Here is a 12,435-nt window from a genome sequence, read left to right on the forward strand (position 1 = left end):
GTGACCCCAACTAAGCAAGCCAGAGGCGACAGCGGCAAGGAACCGAAACTCCATCGGTGACAGAATGGAGAAAAAAACCTTGGGAGAAACCAGGCTCAGTTGGGGGACCAGTTCTCCTCTGACCAGACGAAACCAGTAGTTCAATTCCAGGCTGCAGCAAAGTCAGATTGTGCAGAAGAATCATCTGTTTCCTGTGGTCTTGTCCTGGTGCTCCTCTGAGATAAGGTCTTTACAGGGGATCTGTATCTGGGGCTCTAGTCGTCCTGGTCTCCGCTGTCTTTCAGGGATGTAGAGGTCCTTTCTAGGTGCTGATCCACCATCTGGTCTGGATACGTACTGGATCCGGGCGACTGCAGTGACCCTCTGATCTGGACACAGACTGGATCTGGTGGCCACGGTGACCTCGGAACAAGAGAGAAACAGACAAATATTAGCGTAGATGCCATTCTTCTAATGATGTAGCAAGTACATCGGGTGTTATGTGAAGTGTTCCGGTTCCAGTTTACCTAATTAATGCAGCCTAAAAATCCTTTAACGGATTTGGATATTAAAAGCATATTAGTATGTTATGTGTATGCCAGGTTAAAGAGATGGGTCTTTAATCTAGATTTAAACTGCAAGAGTGTGTCTGCGTCCCGAACAATGTTAGGTAGGTTATTCCAGAGTTTAGGCGCCAAATAGGAAAAGGATCTGCCGCCCGCAGTTGATTTTGATATTCTAGGTATTATCAAATTGCCTGAGTTTTGAAAAAGTAGCGGACGTAGAGGAGTATAATGTAAAAGGAGCTCATTCAAATACTGAGGTGCTAAACCATTCAGGGCTTTATAAGTAATAAGCAATATTTTAAAATCTATACGATGTTTGATAGGGAGCCAGTGCAGTGTGGACAAGACCGGGCTAATATGGTCATACTTCATGGATCTACTAAGCTTCATTTTTGACCAGCTGTAGTGTGTTTACTAAAGGTCTAGTTCAGCCAAAAATTAAGCCATAAATTACTCACCCTGAAGTAGGGATGGGTATCTTTTACATTTTATCGATACCGATACTGCTTACCGATACCGATACTTATCAATACCTTTATCAATCCTATTTGCAAACGGCATACTGCACTTGTGATTGATATGATACCTCTTCATTCACTGCTACAAATTGAAGGTGGTCATATAAGTACGATTTGAAACCAACAAAGTCTATTCAAAACGATTTTGTGTTGCACTAAGATCCAATAGCTCAGCAACCACGATCAGATGATAAGAGCAGATCATTTGTAACTCTAAGGAGAGCAGTTTCAGTACTATGATACGGTCTAAATCCTGACTGGAAATCCTCACAGATACCATTGTTCTCTAAAAAGGAATATAATTGTGAGGACATCACCTTTTCTAGTATATTGGACAGAAAAGGGAGATTTGAGATCGGTCTGTAAACAACTAGTTCTTTGGGGTCAAGTTGTGGTTTTTTAATGAGAGGCTTAATAACAGCCAATACAGGCAAACATTACTGTTGTGAAATATTATTACTGTTTGAAATGGTTGTTTTTTTATGTGAATATACTCTGTGTTACTGTCACAAACGAGACAGGAGGCAGACAGGATGGACCGTATGTGAGTTTTATTAGCAGAATGCTCCGAACCAGACGGGAATGTCAGAGTGAGAGCGAGTATGGACCAATATCAATACAACGGAACGATCTCTGATCACAGTAAGTGGAAGTGGAATCACCGAAGGAGGACTGAAGACAGAAGAAGATTGGCCGATCTTTGAGGGTTCTCAGAAGATTCGCGGATTCTCAGGCGAGTGTTGAGATAGAGTCTGTAAGCCATGTAATGACGAGATCAGACGGAGACTGAAGGTTGAGAGTGGGTATATAAGGGTGAGCAGTGATGAAGGATAGCAGGTGATGGTGATGAGGATGAAGAGATGCAGGTGATGACAATTAATATTCAGGGGATGACGAGCGAGTGGGTGGAGGGAGTGATGATGATGGTGGTGGAATCCTGACAGTACCCCCTCCTCCCGAGGCGGCTCTTGACGCTTGAGAAGAGGGGCATTGGCGACGGCGAGGCCTACCACGACCTCTGGGGGCAGGACGATCAGGATGGTCTGCATGAAACTGGGTGAGGAGGGTTGGGTCCAGAATGTCTTCGCGGGGTACCCATGAGCGTTCCTCGGGGCCATAATCCTCCCAGTCGACTAGATATTCCAGCCGGGGGCCTCGTCGCCGCGAATCCATGATGTTGCGGACACGGTAGATAGGCTCCTCTTCTACTGGAACGGGAGGAGGAGGTAAGTCCCTAGGTCCTGGATCTGAGGGAGGAGAAGTGACAGGGTCAATGAAGGGTTTTAACAAGGAGACGTGAAATGAGGGTGAAAACTTGTAATGAGGTGGGAGGTTGAGCCTGTAAGTGACTTCATTCAGCTGCCTCTGCACGGTAAATGGTCCGATGTATCGGGGACTCAGCTTACGGCAGGGCAGGCGAAGGCGGATGTCTCGGGTTGAAAGCCACACCTTCTGACCCGGTTGGTACTGGGGAGGGTCTGTCCGTCGACGATCGGCTTGGGTCTTGTGCCTTCGCACTGCCTGTTGGAGGTGAACGTGAGCTGAGTCCCATACCCTCTCGCTCTGATGGAACCAATAGTCAACGGCTGGGACCTCCGAGGGCTCCCCAGACCAAGGGAATAGAGGAGGTTGAAAACCCAGGATACATTGAAAAGGAGTGAGCCCGGTGGTGGATTGCCTGAGAGAATTCTGGGCGTATTCAGCCCAGGGGAGGTAGCGGCTCCAGCTGTCCTGGTACTGGTGGCAATATGACCTGAGGTACCGTCCTATCTCCTGGATCTTCCGCTCAGTCTGGCCGTTCGTCTGAGGGTGGTATCCTGAGGATAGACTAACAGTTACCCCAAGTAGTCGGAAGAAGGCTTGCCACACCCGAGATATGAACTGCGGACCTCTATCCGATACTATATCTTCGGGAATTCCAAAATTTCTGAAAACATGGTGGAACAAAGCCTCCGCGGTCTCAAAGGCGGTAGGGAGTCCAGGTAAGGGGATCAGCTTGCAAGCCTTCGAGAACCGATCCACTGCTACTAGAATACAGGTGAAGTTGTTAGATTTAGGAAGGTCAGTCATGAAGTCTACACCTAGATGAGACCATGGACGACGGGGTATAGGAAGAGGTACGAGTTTACCCTCCGGGAGTTTTCTGGGAGTATTAGAGATGGCGCAGACTGAGCACCCTTGGACAAACCGGGAGACATCTTGGGAGATAGATGGCCACCAGTACCGTTGACTGAGGAGCGAGAGGGTACGCCTGCTACCTGGATGACCAGAGCCCGGAGCTGTATGAGCAGAGTCCAGAAGGGCGGTGCGGAATTGTTGAGGTACAAAGGTGAGCCCCTCTGGACCTCCCGGCGGAGCGGGATGGAGACGGTTTTCCTGGGATATCTGATCGTCTATGTCCCAGAGGATTGGACAGGCGAACACGGCTGGAGGGAGAATGGGTTCAGGGCGGTACTCCTCAGACGAGGAATGATGGAGGCGAGAGAGAGCGTCAGCTTTTCCATTCTTACAGCCGGGTCGGTAGGTAACAACGAAATCAAAACGGGTGAAGAAGAGAGCCCAGCGGGCCTGACGAGGATTGAGCCGCTTGGCTTCTTTGAGGTATTCCAGATTACGATGATCGGTGATTACTTGAAATTGGTGATTGGCTCCCTCCAGCCAATGCCTCCACTCTTCCAAGGCAAGCTTGATTGCAAGCAGTTCCCGATTTCCGATGTCATAGTTTCGCTCCGCCGGGGACAGCTTCCTGGAGAAGAAGGCACATGGATGGAGTCTGGAAGGTTCACCCTGCCGCTGGGAGAGGACTGCTCCTACTCCAGTAGAAGACGCATCAACCTCGACGACAAATGGCAGATCTGGATCAGGATGGGCGAGGACGGGAGCGGTTGAAAAGGCGTCTTTTAATTGTTGGAAGGCTTGGATGGCTTCGGGGGAGAAGGATAGAGACTTGGTCTGGCCCTTCAAAGAGGAGGTCAGAGGAGCACTGATAATGCTGTAGTTATGGATGAATCTCCTGTAAAAGTTGGCAAATCCGAGGAATCTTTGAAGCTCTTTCACTGTAGTGGGCTGCGGCCAGTTCCGGATGGTATCCACCTTCCTCTGGTCCATCTGCACACCATGCTGATTTATGATATAGCCCAAAAACTGTACCGACGTGGTATGAAATTCACATTTCTCCAATTTCAGGAATAAGTGATGGGCTCTCAATTTCTGCAGGACCAGAGTGACATGGCGTCTGTGTTCAGGAAGTGATGATGAATAGATGAGGATATCATCCAGGTAGACTACAACAAATCTATTGAGGTACTCTCGGAACACTTCATTCATATAATTCTGAAAGACTGCAGGGGCGTTGGATAGGCCGAACGGCATTACCCTGTACTCATAGTGGCCGGAAGGGGTGACGAAAGCCGTCTTCCACTCGTCACCCCGACGGATACGGATTAAGTTGTATGCACTGCGCAGATCCAACTTGGAGAATATACGGGCCCCACGTAGTTGTTCCAGGGCTGCTGGGACCAGAGGAAGGGGGTAGCGAAATTTGACCGTTTGGGAGTTGAGATGGCGGTAATCAATACACGGTCGCAAGCCTCCATCCTTCTTGGCCACGAAAAAGAAGCTGGAAGCGGCAGGTGAAACCGATGGTCGGATGAACTGCTGCTGAAGGGCTTCTTTCACATACTCCTCCATGGCCTTCTGTTCCGGGATGGAGAGAGGGTAGATACGGCCTTTAGGTAGAGTGGCTCCAGGTAGCAGGTCGATGGCGCAGTCCCATGGCCGATGGGGTGGTAACTTGGTCGCCAACTGCTTGCTGAACACATCCTGGAACCCCCTGTACTCAGCAGGAATCTCAACTTGATGCTGGACTTCTGGACTCTCAACTGAAGTCGAACAGACTGGGAGTTTGGGTTTGAGCACGGAGGACGAAGAAGAGGGAGAAGATAGGGCTTTCTTCTTGACTGGAGCTAGACAGGTATGTGTACAGTTTTCTCCCCAACGAAGAACCTCCCCGGATTTCCAGTCAATGGTGGGCTGATGTTGGATCAACCAGGGGCGTCCCAGGATGAGCTCAGCAGTAGACTCCTCCAGCACCAGGAATGAGATCTCTTCTGTGTGTAAACAGCCAATGCGGAGCGTTAATGTGGGAGAGACATGACTGATTCGACCTCGACCCAGCGGCTTTCCTTGGATGGTTTGAACTCTGAGCTCTTGAAGGCTGCGGTGCTTGCGGACGTTCAGTTTTTGGAGGAGCTGGGTTGAAATGAAGTTCCCCGCTGAACCGGAGTCGAGAAGGGCTTGCGCTGAGACACAGATATGCGGGGTTAGTAGATGAACCATGGTACGATTTAAAGATTCCACTTTAGGAGGGATCTGAATGGAGCTTACCGCAGAACGTTGAGGTCGAACAGGACAGGAGCAGATGAGGTGATTGTCGCTCCCGCAGTACAGACAGAGGTGAAGCTGGATACGACGCTGGCGCTCAGAAGGAGTGAGATGGGTGGAGTCCACTTGCATGGGCTCAGGTGCTGGAGGAGAAGCAATGGGAATCGAGGACGGAGGACTGACAGCGGTAGACGGATTGTCACAGGCAGATAAGCGTTGTGAAACTCGAATGGTCTTCTGAATGAGGTTCTCAATTCCCATGGAGTCATCATAAACAACCAATAGCTGACGGATGTTCGGATTCAGGCCGTGGCGGAAAGCGGTAATCAGGGCCGACTCGTTCCAGCCACAGGATGCCGCCAGGGTGCGAAACTGGAGAGCATACGTACTGACAGAGGAGTTTCCTTGACGGAGATTGTAAAGCTGATCGTGAACTGAGAGATCTGAAACAGCCTGGCCAAAGACTTCCTTAAAATGAGACATAAAACCTGACAGGGACTTTAACACTGGGGAGTCTGAATTCCAAAGAGATTGTGCCCACAGGAGAGCTCTGCCAGAGAGTAGAGAAATAATAAAGGCCACCCGGGCGGAATCATCGGTAAACTGATGTGCTTGCATTTGGAAATATAGTGAAACCTGAAGCAAAAAACCGCTGCAATCCTCCTCCTCGCCACTGAATGGCGCTGGTCGGGCCATGGGACTCGCAGAGGCAGCCGGCGAAGTAGCGGGTGTTTGCGGAAGTTGATGTTGGCGAGCAGAGTGAAGGATTGCTTCAGGGATGGCGGAAGGGTTGTCCGGTAAAGAAGAGAAGATTGACTGGCGCACTGCTCGCACTAGTTCGGCAAACGGGTCTTGAGATGGATTTCCCCCAGGCTCCGTAGGATTCTGCATCTTTGGTCTGATCTTCTGTCACAAACGAGACAGGAGGCAGACAGGATGGACCGTATGTGAGTTTTATTAGCAGAATGCTCCGAACCAGACGGGAATGTCAGAGTGAGAGCGAGTATGGACCAATATCAATACAACGGAACGATCTCTGATCACAGTAAGTGGAAGTGGAATCACCGAAGGAGGACTGAAGACAGAAGAAGATTGGCCGATCTTTGAGGGTTCTCAGAAGATTCGCGGATTCTCAGGCGAGTGTTGAGATAGAGTCTGTAAGCCATGTAATGACGAGATCAGACGGAGACTGAAGGTTGAGAGTGGGTATATAAGGGTGAGCAGTGATGAAGGATAGCAGGTGATGGTGATGAGGATGAAGAGATGCAGGTGATGACAATTAATATTCAGGGGATGACGAGCGAGTGGGTGGAGGGAGTGATGATGATGGTGGTGGAATCCTGACAGTTACAATGTCATTTATTTCTGTGATTTCTGAAGCTGAGTTTTCAGCGTCATTCCTCCAGTCTTCAGTGTCACGTGATCATTGAGAAATCCTTCTAATATAATGATTTGCTGCTCAAGAAACATTTCTGATTATTATCAAGGTTGAAGTTACTTTAATGGAATTCATGATGTAGTTTTTTAAGGATTTTTATGTATTTATTTTATTTTTTAATAGATATTTATTTGAAATATAAATGGTTTGTAACAATATAAATATATTAAATGTCACATTTGATACATTTAAGGTTCCCTAAATAAAAATAAAAAAATATTATTTTTAATCAATGACAAAATTTGTATGGTACACACTTGTTTCAACACAACTTTGGGTCACATGTGGACTAACCCAACTTTTGGGTTTAAAATTTAATTACAAAATGTAATTTTTTAATTAAAAAAGTCCATATCTGGCCCAAAGTTGGGTTTAAACAACCCAGCATTTTTTAGAGTGTAGTACAAAGTAAGACTTCTAAAGAAGAAAATATCAAATTTGGTCGATGGGCAAGTTATTTATTTATTTTTCAAATTCAGTTTTTTTCTGTGATTTATTTCAGTAAACTGGCATTATTATTATTATTTTTTAATCGTTTTTATTTAGCCATATGCATTATTATATCAACTGGCATTTATTTGCAGATTTAAGAGTTATTTTCATTTTTGATGCTGTGCGTTTTCCCATTCCCAGTACGTTTGTGTGTGTGGATTGATGCCTGTCACTGCTGTTTTGTCTGGGGTTTTGTTCCGCCTTTAAAACCTTTTTTTTTTCACTCTTCCTCAATATCCTGTGAAGACTGAGCTACTTAGACAGTCCACAAAAGCATCAGATGAAAGACGGAATACTACGTTCATTTTCACAGTGTTAAAAGACGAGAGAGAACTACATTCATTCCCTGCCACTCTTTTAATAAGACAAACAATACAAGAATTTGAACATTCACAGCACACTGCAACATCTTTAGTTCAAAGTCATATTTCTTTCTCTCTTTTAACCCATATAAGGTAGTTTATGTGCTATATTCTCGTAGATTCGTACAATTATGGTTGAACCAAATGGAGAGAGAAAAGATAAATTCTCACAGGTCTATAGATTCAGATCTTCATAGGAGCTCAGACATTTCTCATCGGTTCTCTGATACGGTATCCACATTCATCTCAGAGCTCTGTACTCATACTGTGTGTCTTTTTACACAGCTGTAAGATGAAAACCCTTACACAGAAGACCTGAGCTGTGAAAGATCAAGCTCTGAGCAATAACATCGTGTTTTTTTTACTGCTCTCGATCCTTCACCAGCAGGGAAATGTTCCCCGTTTGATCGAGGGCAAATATCTCATGGAAATGTTCTTAAAGATGGCCTTGGAGATGAATTAAACTCTTGCTCTGTTCGTTTTTGTTTTTACGAGAGCACACGGACATTACTGACAGGTATTGTCTGACATCTGCATAAATGTAGTGCATATTTATGATGTGTCAGCTGTGTTTGCCACGGCGCGCTAAATCCAGCCCCTAAAGCTGCCAGCGGTTCAGGATTGACAGGTCTGTGAGTGACAGAAGGAATATTTCTTCAGGAATATCAGCTCAATGGATTACCTCAAAACAAGCCTGTGTTTTACAGCCTCCATGTTTCCACCGCTGCTGTGATTGTAAAGAATGAGAGCATATATATATTAAAGAGAGAGAAAAAAAACTGAATATGGGTGTGTGAAGGTATTTTCTGTTAGACTTTCTCTGGACAAACTTTATCAAATGCTACTTTATCATTTACACAGAGGCACGGAAATGAATGGGATTCCTAATCAGATCGAAATAAAGAGCATCATAATGCTTTTTTTTAAACCTTAAACCGCATGAACACATTGCATTACACCAAACACACAAAATAATGCACTTTTTAGCAACTTCATACGACCCCTTTAAATCTAATCCAATTGAATGAGATTCAGATTTTTTTTTTTGGAGGCCACTGAATGAAATGCAACATAATAACCATCCCGGGCTCTCATTGATGCTGAATGATGCGTATGAGAGCAGCATGTGGTCATATTTCAGACGCTGAGATCACACACTGACTCATGGCCTCAGCTATGGCCGGCTTTCATTCAGACTCAGGAGCAGAAGCGCTGAGACCCACACACAGTTCCCAGAAGCTCTGAATCATTTCCATAATGATGATGATGGAGGTCAAATCAACACAGGTGCCCCCACAGCCATTCTTTTCAGCCATTAGATAACGTCTTGATGTTCGATCGCTAACAAAAGGAGACTCCATAAATTATCTCTGGATGACTAAGAACAGATTTTAACAGCATAACTCCATAGACAGGAGCATGACAATGAAGCCAGTAATACCATATAAGAACAATATCAGATGCTGAAGAGACTGGGATGGACCCTGCCCACATGCAATAAATATGCATCTTGCTTCTTTTCCAATAAAACCTTTTAGTTTTTGACCCTCTGTGATTAGTCACATTTGAGATGAAAAAATAAGCAAAAGCAGAAGCCATCTGTACAGTGTAAGTATTAAACCTGTGATCGACTGAAGTCACAGATACATCATGTTATTCAGGTACAACCAATCAGAAACCTCTTTCCCACATTCCTCATTACATATTCATTACATTTGTACAATTGCAGAAACTTAAAGGGGTCATCGGCTGCCCATCTCCCACAAGCTGATATGATTCTTTAGGGTCTCAATAAAAAGTCTATAACACTTTGGTTAAAACTCAATGGTAGTGTAAAACAACACCCTTTCTACCTTTCAGCTCTGTTCACAGAGACCCGTTTAGGTGCATGTCCCTTTAAATGCTAATGAGCTCTTCTGACCCCGCCCTCTCTTCTGTCGGGTCACATGCAGTTATCTAAGAGATGGTAAACTTTAGCCGCATTCATCATGAAACTTGCTAGTTAGCACGTTATTAGTAAAAACGATTTGCAAATATTCATAAAAAAAACATTTCTACTTCAGATGAAGCTGGATCACAAATGATTCGTACAAACATAGATGCATTTAGTTAGATCACGGTTGCATTCCCTTTAAAAATAACCGCACTCCAATGCGTCTTCAGCGGCTCAGATGTTGGGAGTAAATGACGACTGCTGTGTGCATTATTACATCCAACAACAAAACACCTCAATCTCTTAGTCATTCTTGTCTACATCTGCTGGGATGGGCCTGTGCAGAACTACATTACTCTGCCAAGAACCTGAAAACACAAGAAGTGGGTTTGGATCAATCAAGATAAAACAAATAAACACTCGGTGGAATTTTATGATTATAGGATGGTTGTGTACACACACTGCCAACACATGTATGTTCAAATAACAAGTAAAAGTGACCAACGACCCCTTTAAAGTGTTGCGTTTGAAAGAGGAAAATGGTTAAACCTGCTGGAGTAGAGGCAGTGAACTGCAGTTATTAAGGGTTCAATTATTTGTAAATCGATTTACATTGTGACAAGGAACACTCCACAATTTGAGTTTTAGCATTTTTGAATCCAGTGATATTATGCAGCACCTGAAAATAGTCCCTAGAAAATAGGGACTATTTTCAGACGCTGTGTAATATCACTGCGCCTGCTGCCACCCATTATTATGCAGGAATGAAAGTATAGCAGCCATATCGGCCTAGAAAATCACAACTTTTCATTTTCCGTCAGTCTTAGCACAATGTAACTACAGAACAGTCAATAAGTTTTAAATAGGAAAAATATCAAAACTCTTTGGTCATTTTTGAACGAGACGCTAACGGTCTAATCCAATTCAATGATCTATGCTAAGCTATGCTAAAAGTGCTACTGCCAGACCCGGAGATAGTCTGAATGGATTAAAAAACAATAAACTTAACAACCTTCTCTGCTTTCCCTATTAAAAAATTGAACTGTGTAAAAAATGTAATTATTATTATTATTATTATTTGCGTATCATTTTCATTTGTGTAATATCCACAAAATGGCCTATGATAAGTTACGTTGACATAAAAAAAAGTCCACGGCCAGGAATACAGATAGTGCCTCCCTTTTGTTCAAAAATGTTGAATCTGATTTGTAACAAGCATTAGTGACAGAATCATCAGCCAATCAAATTTTGATGTTCAGTGACAGCACCCCCTCTGTGTCTAGCGAAGTTCTTATTGCTACCCCCAACCAGGGTTGCCAGGTTTCTCAACAAAACCCACCCAGTCACGCTTCGAGGGGGTCCCCTGTTAAAAATCACGTTCCAGGAGTAAGATAGCAGTTACAGAGATGTGTAAGGGTGTGTAGTTTACAGCTGCTTACTGAAGGCCCTGACTGATACCCCACAATCAGTGTTGGGTATAGTTACTTTGGAAAGTAGTTAGTTAGGTTACAACGTTACCATCAATTAAAAGTAATCAGTTATGATACAGCGTTACCTATTCATAAAAGTAACGCGTTAGAGTACTCATGCGTTACCAAAAATTAAAAGCCGTTTGCAGCGGCTCACACACGACAGACACACCCCCCCCCCCCCCCTTAAATGCACCTAGAAGTCGTGACTCCCGACAATGAATAGCGTCAGTCATCCGACTAAATTAACACTGCAGGATAACAATAACAGGAAAGACAGTCAGCAATAGGCTATTCCACATGGCGTTTTATTTATTTATTATCACAGAACATATTATTAATCAAAATTCGCACCTACCCAGCCCGGGTAGCCTAGGCTATTGTATATTATGAGCACCACAAGATAACTCCTGATTTTTCTTTAACTTTAAATAATGCTGTTATCAAAGTACAAGTATGCTTACTTGTAAACACAACCTTAAACAGGCTTGCAGATTTAAATCCATTTAGAAATGATGAACAACCAGCCAGCCAACGATCTAACAGAAATTAACAGCTGCCTGTCAAACAAAAATGATAACAAACCGAATTAAATCCTTCACCGCCACACAGGCAAATGACAAATCGCTTAATAGCCGAACTAATTATTATTAAAGTGTCACTCACAGTCACAAGCCTAAATTCGCTTTAACACAGTCCTCTTACATTTACTCTTCAAAGTAGTGATTAAAACGTAGCATTAAATTTGAGGTAGAATTTTTGGCGGTCGACGGAAGCTTTTCACCAAAGCAGATTGTGCATTTTACCGTTATGTTCTTTTCTTTTTCGTTGACAAATTGAAAATAATGTGCGTACTTCCATAAACCAAACGCTGTCCTCTCTGCTATCTTGCCGGGAGTTCAAAAAAAAAAAAAAAACACACACACACAGGGTCAGGCGCAGGGCACAGACGCATCACAGCCATTGACTTTACGATCACAGAGCTTCGGCTCCGCTGATACATCCGCAGGTAGCACAGTAGACCTAGGACTACTGTCTGACAAAAAGCAGGCTGCAGTCGGGATTTTCCTTTCCTTAAAATAACGGATTACTTTTTTTTTTAAATAACGAAGTTACTGATTACTTACGCACCAAACTAACGCGTTAAGTTACACATTTCAGGAAAAAAGTAATTAGAGTACTCTAACGCGTTACTTTGTAACGCGTTACCCACAACACTGCCCACAATACACTACTGCTCTAGGGGAGGTGGAAAATGAGCCTTTTTCAAAAATAGTGCAGTGTTCCTTTAAATA

The sequence above is a fragment of the Carassius auratus genome, chromosome 25 (assembly GCF_003368295.1).
Source record: "Carassius auratus strain Wakin chromosome 25, ASM336829v1, whole genome shotgun sequence".
Classification (NCBI taxonomy): Eukaryota; Metazoa; Chordata; class Actinopteri; order Cypriniformes; family Cyprinidae; genus Carassius; species Carassius auratus.